The following is a 15,879-nucleotide window of genomic DNA, read 5'->3' as shown; positions in this document are numbered from 1 at the left end:
TGATTATTGTTTCTTGGGTGTGATTACTGTACCATCAGAAATAGAACTAGCTTTGCATTTTCATGAATGTAGAGTGCCAAGTCATTAATATATTTTATGAAAAATATGGGCAATAAAACTGAACACTGTGGAACACCATTCTTGACACCTCTCCATTTAGAGTACTGCTGCCTTTAGCACACTATCTCTACTGTTAATTTCAACCTTCTGCATTCTTCCACTTACATATTAATTAAACCGGTCATGCATGTCCTTCCCACAACAGGCTTTTAGTACTCTGTTGGAAATGCTACGAATTCCATGCAAGCTTTTTACTTTGAGTGAATTTATTATTTTCCTAATTCCAGTTAGAGGTGGGTTGAATTTCAATTTTATCAAATTGCATAGGTATTGCTTCTTCCCTGTACAAACTGTTATTTCCTAGTGAACAGCTGGATCCTATTTTCTCTACAACATTTGCAACATGATTATTGAAATTACTTCTTACTTCTGTTTTTTGTTAAACTTTTCATCGAGTTTGATAGGAATAAACTCTTCCTGTGATTTCGACTGTCCTGTTTCCTTTCTAGCGATATCCCAAATCGTTTTAATTTTAGTATCAGAGGTGCTAATCCAAGACATAATGCACACACTTCTTGACTTTTTTAATACCTTTTCTTAATACAGTGCAACATTTTTTATGATGTTTGGCTCTTCCTGGACAATTACTCCTTCTGGCTGTAAAATAAATTTCGATTTTCTGTATCCAACATATTTTTATCTCTTTAATAAGGCACAGCTTTTTAGATTGTTTCTTATGATTACATTTTGATGTTTCCTTAGGGAAATTATTTTTGCATTACATTTGAAATTAGCATCAGGTTCCCTGTATATCTCATCCCATTCTGTTGCTAGCTTTGCAATCGTTAAATAGAATGCACTATTTTGGAGTGCTGCTTTGAACTACTTGCATGGAACTATGTCATATAGAAGAACTAGCTGTGCATCACGATCATAAGGACCATTCTCCAAGGGAAAAGTATTTATTTGATAAAATTTATATTCAATCTATAAAATCTCTCTCCGAGTGCTGTTTTCCTGTACTACCCATGCAGCAAAATCACTAACTGATGTCAAATTGAAAGATCCAAGTAATAATTCAAGGTTGTTCTTTCTATCACATTCTTTCAGAAAATCTACATTGACAACCCCAACGAATAATAATTGCTTCTCTCTGAGTGCCAGATGGCTCAATAAAGAATCAAAGTATTTCAGAAACAGTTGAAAATTTCCGAATGGGGACCTACACAGCTACAATTATAAAAGTGCCATTTAGTTTAAACTCACAGGCACATGCATCTGCATGTTGCTCTAAGCAACATTTTTCTTAGTTTCTAAATTTTTCATAGATCTGCATGACAGACAGTAGGTGCTTCATCTGAAGTACAGTACTTTCAACCCATCATTGCTTTTTGAGGCTTGTCACATGTTGTTCATTGCGCTATTTTGTTTGAGCCACATCTGATCGAAATAAATATTACGAAAACGATTATTTCTTTCCCTGATGCGGTGAATTTTTCTAAGAGAAATAGCAATATTTCCTTCAGTATCGGATCCTCCATCGGAGTGCATCTTTCATCATTATATTTGAGGTATGTGTATGCCAAAGGTTTCTGAATTCTTCCACTTGATAGGTCGCCCCCTGTGAAAGCTATCTTACAATTTAAAACTACACCTACATTTTGCCTTGTAAGATACTCGCCATGGTCCTGAAATTTCTATATACTACAATGAAGGACATCTTTCTAGGTATCTTCCAAATCCGTTTCCTGGATTCAGGTTTCCATTGACTGCACTTCTGCAAATATTTCCAATAAATACCAGATACCTATGTTGTTGAAGTGTGCAGAGCTGATAAGATTTTGTCTCCTTTCGCTTTGCCTTAAAGGTCATGAAGAAATTCTTTTAACATGTATATAACACTGTCTGCTGGCTCTGTGTGTTTTGGAAACAAGTCATCTTAACTCAGAAATAAAAACTGCAATACTAATAAGTGAAAATCTTTGCTCTCTTAGCAAGCATATGCTTCTGTCCAATGGATACAAGTGAATGATGGGTAGTGAGTGTCAAAAAATCTGCAAAGCCATGTCAACAGCAGCTTGAATTAAGCAAAGCATTACCATATGACATTGTCTGTCTGGTAACCGCTGCTTATTATGCTACTCAGAAAGCACCTGTGGTGGAAATGACCCTGTGGCGAAGGTATGAGCTTAGAGACATGGACCAAGCCAAAATAGGCCAAAGGCTGCTTGTTGGCATTCAAACCATGGAGGGAAGATAAAAGCTGAGAAAACTGGCATATGACCTGCTAAAATAGCATCTATAAAGAATCTTACAAATGTGGGCTTGGTTGCTGCTTCCATTTGGTTAGGTTTGCCCCAATTGAAATGTGGGGGGTGGGGACACAGGTGGGGGAATAGTGGGGACAGACTGGCCTGGGGGGGGCGACAGACTGGCCTGGGGGGGGCGACAGACTGGCCTCGGGGGGGGGGCGACATTGGCCTGGGGGGGGGGCGACAGACAGAGGGGAAGGGAGGGAGGGAGGAGACAGTGGGGAGGGAGGGAGAGGGAGAGGGAGAGGGAGAGGGAGAGAGGGGGGGAGAGAGAGAGAGAGAGAGAGAGAGAGAGAGAGAGAGAGAGAGAGAGAGAGAGAGAGAGAGAGAGAGAGGAGATGGGAGGGAGGGAGGGAGGGAGGGAGGGAGAGAGGACAAGAAGATAGTTATGAGCTAGGGCACGAGGTGCACAGGATAGAATGGAGATATGTAAGGGGAGTTTGGAAGGAAAGGGATGAGAGGACGCGGCTGCCTCCTCCATGTGCTTCTGCAAATTGCACATGTAGCAGCTAATATTCCAATTGCCCTCTGCTCTGCATTCACAGGACGAAAATTCCACTACAGTTGAGATGCATGTCATATTTCACTGATATCAGAATAAGCATCCATCCATGAACACCTCCATGCCCATGGCCAGTGCTCCAGCAACTTATAAAAGCGCACACTACCCTGTGTTTGTCACATCTCTGGGCCCATTATCTCATATCACGTTACTGCAACTAACAGGTATAAAGTATTGCATTGTTTGAATTGTTTAAAATGCCTGTCCACACAAGGAACGTTTAAGAACTGATGTACCTGCAACTCTTATTATGTTTTGTTACTATTGTATCAGTATAAGATTGTACTTTATTTTTTTAAATATCTATGCACAGCACTCTCACAGCATTTGCATGTTGATAATGACTGATGATAACGTCGACTATGTATTAGAAACAAAAAAGAAATTGCACTGCTAAGCATTTGATTTTCTCTATTCAGTTAATATATTTTTTGTCCATGGCACGCTGTAATGGGAGTGCTGATGAAGATATAGAAGCATCTTTCTGCTGTTGCTGTGGTATTCCAGAAAATGTAATGGGAATACTGTTGGAAAATATGTGAAGAGCAACTGGCTCTGAGACAATTATCAGCCACAGCACCTAAACGTACTAAGCCCACAAGCATAGACATTAATAAGATGACGATGGTGCCTAGTAATCTATATCTACATGATTACTCTGCAATTCACAATAAAGGGCCTGACAGAGGGTCATGGAACCATCGTTTTTAATCTACTTCTCTACCATTCCACTCTCACTGTGTGCTGGGGAAACTAACACAACTTTCCATGTGAGCTCTGATACCTCGTACTTTACTATGACAATTTCTCCCTACGTAGATGGGCACCAATAAAATATTATCACACTGATGACAAAATTCGTATTTGAAATTTCACATAAAGTCTTCCCATAGTGAAAAATGCCTTCGTTTTAATTACCATCACCCCAGTTCATGTAGCATATCTATAGCACTCACACCCCCATTTCACAATAATACAAAACGAGCTGTCCTACTTTGAATTTCTTTGATGTCCCACACCACACAGCAATACTCCACAAGAGGGCAGATAAGCATAGTGTAAGCCGTTTCTTTACCAGACCTGTTACATTTTCAAAGTGGTCTCCCTAGAACTCAGTCTTTTGTTTGCTTTCTCCAGAGCATTATCTACATGAATGTTATGATGTAATTTATTCATAAGTGTAATTCCTATGTATTTAGTTGAGTTCACAGATTTTAGGTTTGTATGATTTATCGTGAACGAAATTTAGCACATTCCTTTCAGTACTCATGTGGTTGACTTCATACTTTCCATCATTTACAGTCAACTGCTATATTTCACATCATACAGGTATCCTGTGTATCACTTCACAATTCGTTTTGATCATCTGATGACTTAACATTAAGGTAAATGACAGCATAATATGCAAACAATCGAAGAGAGCTGCTCAGATTGTCTCCTAAATAGTGTATGTAGATCAGGGACAAGATAGGTCCTATAACACTTACTTGGGAAACGTCAGATATTACTTCGATGACATTCTCATTTATTATGAACTGTGACCTTTCTGGTACAAAATCATGAATCAGTTCACACAACTAGGATGATGCTCCACAGGCACACAATGTAATCGGAGGACACTTGTGAGGAATTGAGTCAAAAGCCTTCTGAAAATCAAAAATTATGGAATCAATGTAATGTCTTCTGTCCATATCTGTCATTACTTTGTGAGAATAAAGAGCTTGTGTTTCACAAGAATTATGTTTTCCGAATATGTGTTGGCTACTGGTCAATGAATGATGTCTTGAAGGTAATTCATAATGTTCAAGCAGATTATATTTTCCAAAATCCTATAGCAAAGCGACTTGGGTCCTGGTGTGACTTGCACAACTTTCCTGTCTTTGGGTATCGATCTTTCTGCAGTTGAAGAGCTGTATATGACGGCTCCGTATGGAGTTATTGTATCAGCATATTCTGAAAGGAACCTGAATGGTGTACAATCTGGACCAGAGGCATTGCCTTTCTTAAGTGTAAAGCCGCTGCACTACATTTAGGATACCTACTTCAAAGTTAACTCATGTAGGCAGTTATTCCTTATTAGAATTCTGGAATACTTACTTTGCTTTTCCTGTGAAGGAATTCAGGAAATTCGTCTTCACTAACTCGCTTTAGTAGCACTGTCGTCACTAACTTTACCATTCTTATTACGCATTGATGGTATTAATGCACCTTCAATTCCATACTCTACATACAACCAGAATTTCTTTGGGTTTTCTACCAATTTCGAGACAGAGTGTCATTCTGGAAACTATTCAAAGCCTCTCTCAAAGAAGTTTGCGCTAAATTTCGAGCTTCTGTAAAACTTGTTGATTTTGCGTTCTTTTAAATTTAGCATGTGTTTTGTATTGTTTATGCTCCTAAGGCGTAAAAAATTCCGCGTGGCTGTGGGAAGGTTATGAGAAGTGTCCATACCCACTAAACCGGACACAAAAGGAACTGTCGACTGCGATGTACCGACAAATCAGCTGTAGCGGAACATGTTTTTAAAGACACTGATCATGAACTAAAATTTATTGAGACAAGCGTACTAGCCAGGACATTGATTATTATGCACGTATGTGTAGTGAAGCTATAGAGATTCAGGAACACCACAATAATTTCAACAGAAAAGAGGAAGGCTTAAAGTTAGACAGGATATGGTGGTCGAATTTGCATCAACAACATGACGATCGATTACATTCAATCGAGAATAATGACATTAGTCAGAGATAGACTTACAATCGGCCACACGTGACATATGTTGCTGCCCTCTATGCACTCTGTATAATCGGGAAATCCATGGCCTTGCAGCCATTGTTGACTCACCTCCGAAGATGTTGACTGTCGCTGGCAACGAAACATCAGGAAGAAGAAGTTTTACAGATAGACCATGACATCTGAGCCCAGAACTTTTAATTGATAGCTACATATACTACTACCTCACAGGAACTATCCACTTAAATTTCACTACAAGGTAAACTACATCGAACAGCAATGAACGCTACGGCACCAACTGTATTTCATCTATTCTTTGGGAACATGGTTAGGACCCTTGAAAAATTTCTGCTGAACTTATTTCCATACCTTTATTTTGGTTGTATCTACCCTCTTTCGGTGTTGTACTTGCAGCCTTTGAAACTGAAGCCCTTTCTGCACTTACCTGAGACCCTTTAACCTAACAAAAGCCCAGTCTCCCCTACACATTCCCCATACTCGTGGACGTGTTTCCTTTGTGTAGTTGACTCCTGACTCACTAAGCAGAACCCACAAATCCACCACCTTTTGGCGCTAGTCGAGGAATGTGCAACCTACACAATTGCAGAACTGTCTGGGACTCTGATTCAGACCTTCACTCCACTCTGCACCAAGGAACCACTTTCAGTTCTGCCCATGATGCTACAGATGGTGAGCTCCACCTTCATCTCACAAGCAAGACTGGCAGTCTTTACTAGCTAGTCGCCTGAACCAGAGAGAATCTCTTCCAAACCAATATGGCACATATTGTTAACACCAATGTGAGCCACCACCTACAATGGCTATGCCATGCTTTTCATGGCACCCATTTCGTATCTAGTATGCACACAGAATGCATGTTGGATTTCTTCCCCTCTTATGCAGTCGTATCTCTAAATGGTGCCATTACACACCTAACATCAGAGCTTCCAATTACCAATAATACTACCCTCTTACAATGCCCAGTCTTGCACACTGAGAGGCTTCCTCTGGAACATGGCAAGTAACTTCATCTGGCTCATGGATTTCATCAGCCATAGACAGCACCCAAATCTGTTCATCAGACGAATTGAGCAGGTTCTCCGATTGGAAACATGGAAATTCTTTCACTACCCCCCACATGCTGGAATGACTTCCCACTCAACCACAAGTGAGAAGTCAATCTCAGAGTGGGCAGTGCCCAAGGTGACTGCAGCAGTGGACCAATTGGTGGACAACACTGCCTGGAGCTACGAGCAAAGAATCACTAAATTGATTTACATCTGAACACAGCAATTACTATATCTGTCCAATTACTATATCTGTCCGTATCAGAATTGGCATGGTAAATACACAGGCATATATGAAATATAGGAGTTGAAGGTAAGGAACACTGAGAAAATTTAAAATAAGTCACTTCTTATGAAAACATGTACTCTGATGTGCTACTGCTACTGGATTGGTCAACCAAAGTGCTGCAGGTAACACAAACCACATGAGTGATGGAATGCAAACAGTGGTTCTATGCACTACACAGTTAATAAAGCGTAGAATGTGCCTCATAAATACACAAATGGGAACAAAATACAGGATTTGAAGCTAAATAACAATAATAATAATAATAATAATAATAATAATGTCTGTGAAACGAAATAATAATAATAATAATAATAATAATAATAATAATAATAATAATAATAATAATCTTCATTATTATTACAATTATTATTATGATACAATTATAACTATAATAGTAGTAGATGTCGCAAAAATATTCTTACAGCAATTGATAAATAATTTGCTCTCTTGTGACAAACATCAAAGGATAAGGATTTCAAGTCATGCATCAAAAGTCCCTGTTCTGAGCCAGTTTAAGTATTAATGCTGATGTTGTTGAACAGAGAAAACGAGCAACTAAGCCTCTAACTAACACTATGTTCTTTTCTTGCAGGAGATGTGAAGTCGTTGCAGCAGCAGGCATCTGGTGTCAACACAATGCTGTTCAGTCAAACCTACTGTTTGAATACCAGTGAGTGTAAGCATGTTAGTGTAATATCGAATAGGGAGGTCTAATAAATGGCATTACTTGAAAACCATCTATTTAGTGATGACAAAGTAATATTCTCCTTGGATTAATGACATTGAGCATAGAATGTGTCAAAGAAGATTTCAGCCTTGTTACACAGAAAAGTTTGCTCTCCCCTGATGTTACGGGGTGATCATACCATCTCTGTAAGGGAGTCAGTTGGTACAGTTAAAATATTTAAACAGAGGGAGCACAGATCTATAGGAACAGATTTTCAACATTTTAATGAAATGCAGTACAGGATGAGCTAACGTGTTGGCAAAGAAGGCAGTCACATATCTTCCAATTCTACGGCACATTGTGCAGTAATCTACAGTTGCTAACTTGCCAAATTCTCCACCCATTGTAAACTACCATAGCTTGAAAAAAAAAATGGTTCTGAGCACTATGGGACGTAACTTCTGAGGTCATCAGTCTCCTAGAACTTAGAACTACTTAAACCTAACTAACCTAAGGACATCACACACATCCACACCCGGGGCAGGAATCGAACCTGCGACCATAGCAGTTGCGCGGTTCCAGACTGTAGCGCCTAGAACCACATGGTCACCCCAGGCTGGCACCATAGCTTGACTCATGCTGCATTCTGTGCATTAATGGAAGTGGATATGTATGATTCATCATTACCAGATGTGGGCACTGAATTACGATCTTATTTAAGTTTTGTTGATATACCCAGCTGTAATGAAGAGTTTATAGAACAACTCCATTTCGGCGTAAACGAAAAGTTACCACCGTAGCCAAGTGGACGAAACAGTCTCACCACAAGGGTCTTTAAATGACTGGTCCTGCAATGATGAAGGTAGAAACCAGAAGAACAAAACGAATGGATCATTACTTCCCGATATTAGAAGTGCTTTGGTTATTGAAGCTTCATGCTGCGAAAAATAATATAGTTTTTACATTGTTGACATTCTGTGGGAGTCCACTTAGAGCATGTACATATTTTTCAAAAATTCTGTTTCACTCAAAATATCAGCTGCTGCAGGAGATTTTGCATGGAGTTAAGGGAGTAACATACTAGGCAGGCAGAAAAAGCAGTGATATTCCACCAACTGAAAACGTAAAACCAAAAACCACATTCTTATTTGGCAACATCTCAGTGGAAAATCAGGATATCTGCTGATATTTCTGCTTTGCTCGCCACATGCAAGTCAATATATTTTATTTCAGTGAGACATACTTAAGCATACCACAGCCCTTGGTCTGAGATACACCAATCTTATAACTTTTGAACAGGACAACGTGAATTTAATGCATATTTTCCAAGCACCTGTAGGAACTGACATGTCACTCAATGAATTCGTTATATGTGAGGATTGCCAGAGTAACTCTCAGTATAGCTTGCTGGTTACAGATAAAACTAGTAAATTGAATGAGGGTCAACAGAAACAAAACTTCAACAAGATTCTTCAGAAAGGCAATGCACCAAAAAGCACCTATCAGGATATTACACACTATGCACATGTATTGCACATTCATTCAGAGGACGCAAAGGACGTGCATTTGACAAAAAATGGAGGCAATCAACACTAAAATAATGGAACTCAAGGTCTTGTCAAGGGAGGTGCTATGATTGTTGAGGTGTTGAATGCTCTAATACAGCGATGTGAACTGTGTGTCAACGAGAAATCAAACAAATCAATGCAAAACTAACGTATTTGTGGAACAACAATGTGATAGCCAAGGCACTTCACCCCCATCACCATTGATTGTCTGAAAGTATACGTAAGTTGTAAACTGTCTCAAAAATGGCTTAGTATACAGCAGCATGTTGTCGAAAAAGCGTAATGCTAAAAATTGAGGGGCGGAGGGCAATTTGACAGAAGTTACTTTTGTAAAGGTTAGGTCAACTGCAATGAGACCAGTATCTCCCAGTAACAGGTAATCCAGTAACTGACAGGCTGAAAGAGCTGTCAGGGACTATGGACACAAGCAGAAACAGGAGGAGGAGGAGAAATGCTGAGTTAAGACAGAACATATGGGGTCATCAGGGTAAAACCATATATGTTACATAAGCACTCAATATGTTTAACCAAGAAGGCAACAAGAATAGGGAACAAGGAATTTGAAAGATTGCCTAGGCTGTTACAGTTAATACTTTTGAAAATGTCAAATGTTAAAAATATACCCTGAAACTATAAAAACATGTGGCCCAATATTACACACGACCAACGCATGTAAAACCCAAAAAGGATGAACAGAAGTGTCATAGAGAGACAAATACAGGATTTTAACTGAACGAGCAGTAGCAGCTCCACATAGTCCAGGTAAAATAGTCGTAGTTCAGCCTGAGAGACTGAACAATCAACCTCTAGAGTATATAAATTATGGTAACTAAATGAAATCATAGATCGATTACGACTCCTTACAGCTTCGGCTGGTGACGACCAGATCACAGGACCAAAATAATATCGATCTTCCCTGAGCTTAAAAAATTTGCATCGTTGAGTAATTGAGGAGTGAGTTGTTCGTGAGCTTTACAGACATGCATGCAGAATATTTCTGATAATACGAGGAATGGATTATGCATGGCAGGCTGGTCTCAGATACACAATACTACTAACAATCAAATAATGGTTTAAGTACATTCTCATGGTCACAGATACATTCCAATTTCGCTTGGCCTTACCTTTGGAAGGAAAGACAGGGAAGGAGGTTTGAGAGGTTTCTGAACAATTGCTGCAGACAGGACTAAACCGACTGCCCAGTAACCTTTAGGCATATCATAGAAGTGAATTTTACGATAGGCATTTCAAAGCGGAATGATGTGGAATAAACCCCTATTCAACGTTCTTCCATTTGGAAACTAGTATTGCCAAATGGTTGAACTGGACAATCAAAAACCGAACGTGGAAACAATTTAATCTTCAATGTATGTGCAAATGGCTGAACATACAGCCACAAACCACTGACACGTATAATCGCATTATTCACCCCAGTATTAAAAACAAACTTATTCATGTCAGAAATGAATTACGGGAATGCTTTGAACCCAATATGTTCCTCATAGAGCAGGTCATATGATGTCGAGGGAACAGGGCATTGATGAAATGGCTTAGTTTCTCATCCAAGCTTAACAGCTACGTGAATACTTGCAATGTCCTACGTAATACGAAAAGCAAAGCTTAAACCATGCAGTAGTGTGACATGAAAGCTAGGAAACGTATCAACAAAGTTGCAGGAGGTGTTCTCGAGAATCTGCCATTCGAACTTTGCATCTATGGATACAGTTTCTGTGGAGCTGGAACAAAACTGAAATAGCACCTAGCTTATGGTGATAAGGGCTTTAAGGTTCTGAACAACAAATGAAAAGGGGACAACATTGGCTACACTTCAAATAAAGATCATTATATTGCAGACCAAATGTTCAAGGATAAGGCTGCACAGGATTGTCAAGGGACGGATATTCATGTAGGACAACCTATTTCTGCGTACGTGGTTGATAAGGCAATGTTTGCCCGAACTTAAATTGGGTACTGGACTAACCTTCAAGAAACACTGAATGCAGCTCACTGCACACTAAAGAAGAAGAAAAACCTATGGGATGTTTAAAAAATTGTTGACAGCGGCAAAAGGTACCTTCAGGCAGAAAGAAGGAAGGAAACTGTGTGTTAAAACGCCCAGGTTCCTACCAATACCAAAGACATCTGGTGAAATAATTCTGTTTATGACACCTCCATTTGCCGCGCTGTCAGCCACTAGTTTCATTAGCTAGGAGAGCTAACGTTTTTCAAGCAGTACAGAATGCCCGAAAAAGCGAAAAGTTATCACAAGCCGCTACAAGGCATAATATGACCATGGAGGCATCACTATCAGTAAAGGCCTATATTTACAATACAGGAAATGGCTTGGGTTGTACATTAAAAAAATGCCCATGGAAATTGTACTGGAAAGATGCATTAAAAACATAGATACGCTTAAACCCGCCAGAAAACTTAAAATCACGAGATTTTACAGCGTGTTTATGTAGGATACATTGCCTGAGACAATGTGGGAATCCAAGAAACGTGAAACTGACAATTTAGATGTTTGGGGTATGGAGCACTTGGTAATTTAAGGCCACCTAAAGAATTGTGTTGTCACTACACCAATAGGAACCAGGTGTTGTACAATGTTCGACTCTACCATGACATCAGTTCATACCTCTGAGGACATTTCTGCATGATATTTATCCTGAAAATTGTATAAAAACAAGCAGTATGCAAGTCTCCACATCATTTGAATCTGCAATGTAATGACGTTCACTCAAATTCTGAAAGAACACTGGTCTAAATTGAAAGCAAACTACTTTCCTCCAACATATGAGCAGGGGGTAGTGATGGGCAGCATTCACTGGTATGGAAACACACAAAAGCATGGCTAACATCAGTGAATTAATAATAAATTGCATCTCGGGCATGTGGAAGTTGTGGATATACCTCCAGGCTCTTGTGACACTGACAATTCATATGTATACCTGGAACGTTTTGTTAAAGGATTTGAGGCACATGCAAACGTTAATATGTTTAAATCAGAGATAAAAACAAAACACATTGCGGACTTCACCCACAAATATTCAATAGGATGGCTACTAGGTTTCTCGTATGGACAAGTGATGGTGTGTAATACTGATAAAATTTGTGAGTTATCAACTGGTGGCCAAACTGCCAGTCAGTACAATTCGTGTGGAGTGTAATATTGCAACGAATTTTTTACCTCTACGACAGATTAGTCCATACTATTTATGCATTTTTTCCTATAGTGGGTCCTGCTTATAAAAGTGAAGAAAATGAAGTCCACAATGAACATGGGCTGCTACATGAAGCCAAGATGGCGAAGAGTTCACAACCATCAGGAATGTGGCAGGTACCGTGAAGTTAAGCTGCCAAAGCAGAAGAAAAAGTGAACTTCGGATGGTAACAGCAGTATGGCGTGCCCCATACTGGCAGGCAAGGGAGTCATTGAATAAGAGGGAATAGGATGAGTGGCCAGGCGTGAAAGAGAAGTGCCATGCCTAACCACTGAGGACATCATGCCAGTATGACTAGTAGTTCAACATGTCCTGCATAGACTCTCAATCGGGCTGGTGAAAAAGTCGCCAGAGGCGAAACATATTCAATGATGGTGGAGGGTGTTAAGACAGCAAATGATGGACAGAGGTGCTGAGGAATGAACTAAACACTCACAGTCTAGTTATGAATGGACATGGAATTTAAAAAAAATGGAGGAGGGTGGTCTGATGCCCTCCCCTGGAAGTGCCACTTAAGAGAAGTAGGACACTGAGGGACTGGGTACTATGTACAGCCAGGTAAGAATACACGGGATGACCAAGGAAGTTTCCTATCAGACATGAGCCCCAGGAATTTTCTAGTTTCAGCGAATGGAAGAACAAAAGGCGCAGGATGTAAAGAGGGTGTAACAAACTCATTCTGCCTCCAAATATTCAAATAAAAGGTTTTGACAGTGAAAAAGTGAAGGATGTAGAACTGCAACAGATTGTAAAATCCTTGACGAAAAGGGAGCCGAGATGCTTGATGGGAGAGTCTACAATATGATTACGGGAATAGCAAAGACAATGATACTCAGTACGAGCATTCAGGTATCACATTTCCTGGATAAATGTGTCTGACAAAGCTAAACCATAAAACGTTGACAAAACTTTGTCCTTCAAAACTTCCTCTAGTAAATAGAGCAGATACCTCTGAAGCCCCACACATATAGACTACAGAGGATACCAGCCCTCCAGCAGATGCATCAGGATGATGGTTCAAAATGTGGAGAGCAAATCTCTGCAAGCAAATCACATCGCTGCATGCCTCAGTCCACCAGGGACCAGGACACTTGAAGTCCATGGTATGCCTGCGGCGGCAAGGATAAAGTCTGGAAGATACTTTACCTGGTCATCACATCTGTGTACAGGTCATGAGGGAGGAGTAAAGAGCATCCAGTCGGCCTTAGAAAGCTGCCAATTGGATTTGTACTCAGGTGGGATAGGAGTCAGCGAATGGATAGCACACAGAAAGTTATCACTTGAGTATGTGTCAGAGGGAACGAGCCATTCAAGACGATGGGCGAGCTGGACAGCGCAGAACAAGAGGTCCAAATGGTAATAAATGTGCATGGAATTGAAAAGAAAGTGTGTGCTACAATGGTAAGAGAGATGATTCAGAAGGTCAGCTAAGAGGGAAGCTCTTGGACAAGTTCTCCAAGAGCCCCAAAGCAGATGGTGGGCATTAAAGTCGCCAAGCAGCAAAAAGGAGTAAAGGAGCTGACCAATGAGCTGGAGTAAGTCCGACTTGGTAACAGCAAATGATGGAGGGCTGTAGGTGTTGCAAAGAGAAAAGGTGAAATGAGAAAGGAAAATGCAGACTGCAACAGCTAGCAGTGGAGTGTTAACTGAGATGGATGACCAGCATGGCTCCCCCACTACATAGAATGGTGTCCTTGGGGGAAAGGTTACAGAGGACCAGAAGGAAACATGAGAGGTCAAAGAGGTTGTGAGGACAATTTTTTTTTTTTGAAGCAGAAAACAAGAGAACACTGCAATTCCAAGAGCAACTGTAATTCCTCCTTTTTGGATCTAATGCCATGAATGTTCCATTGGAGAAGAAACATAATGGGGATTGGGGAGGAGGGAACAAATGAAGATTAGTCACCCTGGTTGCTGCTGAGTGCCAGCCTTCAAAAATTCACTGCTACAGGGGGCAGAGGCTGGAGAATCCCATTCCATGAGATCTACAAACATACTGGCTTTCTCCCTGGGTCAGCCAGTTAATTCCATGGCGTAAAATCGGTAAGCAGTGGGCATCAGCAAAACAGAGGCCAGCCAGGTAAGGGTACATATGCCAACACCACTAAAGTGGATCTCCAAGTCAGGGAAGGAGAAGACCATTTGTTTTTGTTAGAGTTCTTAAAGATTTCTAGTTGGCAGATGAAGAATATGTTTTTAGCTGCATAAAGTCTTTGCAGGAGCATTGCTTTCGTCCTTCCAGCTGACAGTTGTGTAGCGGGTGATTTCGCCCCCAGGGGCAAAGATCTGATGGCTTGTTGCACAGCTGTAGGAGGAGGCGGGGATGCTACTGTGACATGGGTGATTTCACTACTGCAATACTGAACTTGAAGTTGCAAGCCTGGCTGGGCATTTCCTCCACTATGCATGGCATAGCAAAAACGGTACCATAAATGCCAAATGGTAAAATGCACGGATTTTCACTAGCTAAGAACCGCAAGTAACAGGGTGGGGTTTGATGTCCTTCACTCAGATTTCCTGGATGGCTCGCTATGTAAGACAAATGGGACATTTACGGGATGACAATTGCTATGCAGAGAAGAGACAAACAGCTGCCGTCATGAGCATCTCTGCCGAGAGTAACACTTTTGGCCATGTTTTGACAGGATACGTGTTTTATTATAATGTTGACACTTGTAGGAACTCATCTGGTTTGGAATGTATGGTTGGACCGTGATGCCTTCATAGCCTGCCTTAATGTTTGAGGCAAACACTACTTGAGCAAATAGTAGAAAATGGGTGCATGAGGGCATTAAGTTTGCATCCATCTTTTTCATTACTCAATGGGCTGCAGTGATGCCATGATTAGAGAGGTAAGTGTGGATTTCTCCCTTGGTGAGGCCATCGATGGTCCTCAACACGTACATGGTAACTCTGGAGGAGTGTTGCTATAAGGAGTTGTTGGGCTTGGAAATCGCAAAAAGTCTTCGGAAGCAAAGTTGCATTACATAAATGAGGAAAGAATTTCACAGGGCCTGCAACTGCAACAACACCTTTCAGAATAATGCATGCATAAACCATAGCAAAGGACTTACCACCTCTGGTACATGATACCATAAGGAACTGATGTGCAACTGGTAGGGCCTTCAAATCTTTAGCCTCATTCTGTTTCCATTTAGTAGACATACACTAAGATGGTGAATGAGTCACTGAAAAAAAATCCCCCATAATTGTCAACGTCTCCAATGGCATGCTCCTTCCAACTGGGCCCCCCTCAGAGGGGGATTCACCCACTGTAAATAGCTGTTCACACCTGAGGCCACACCTCCCAAACTCCTGACAGAGGGACCAATTGGCATTTGGGAAGGTAACAGCTTAAGCAGTCACCCCTCTCTGGGCCAGGCTTGTAACAGAGGGT

At 40.7% G+C, this 15,879-nt stretch overlaps 1 protein-coding gene across 1 annotated transcript in view; it reads right to left on the bottom strand.

Annotated features, from left to right (window-relative positions):
- The window catches only part of LOC126212598 (zinc finger protein 431-like), a 115,907-nt gene that overhangs the window by 10,501 nt on the left and 89,527 nt on the right, over positions 1-15,879 (bottom strand). The gene's annotated exons all lie outside the window — the stretch shown is intronic.

The sequence above is a fragment of the Schistocerca nitens genome, chromosome 11 (assembly GCF_023898315.1).
Source record: "Schistocerca nitens isolate TAMUIC-IGC-003100 chromosome 11, iqSchNite1.1, whole genome shotgun sequence".
NCBI lineage: Eukaryota > Metazoa > Arthropoda > Insecta > Orthoptera > Acrididae > Schistocerca > Schistocerca nitens.
This window is presented reverse-complemented; position numbering and strand designations above follow the sequence as displayed.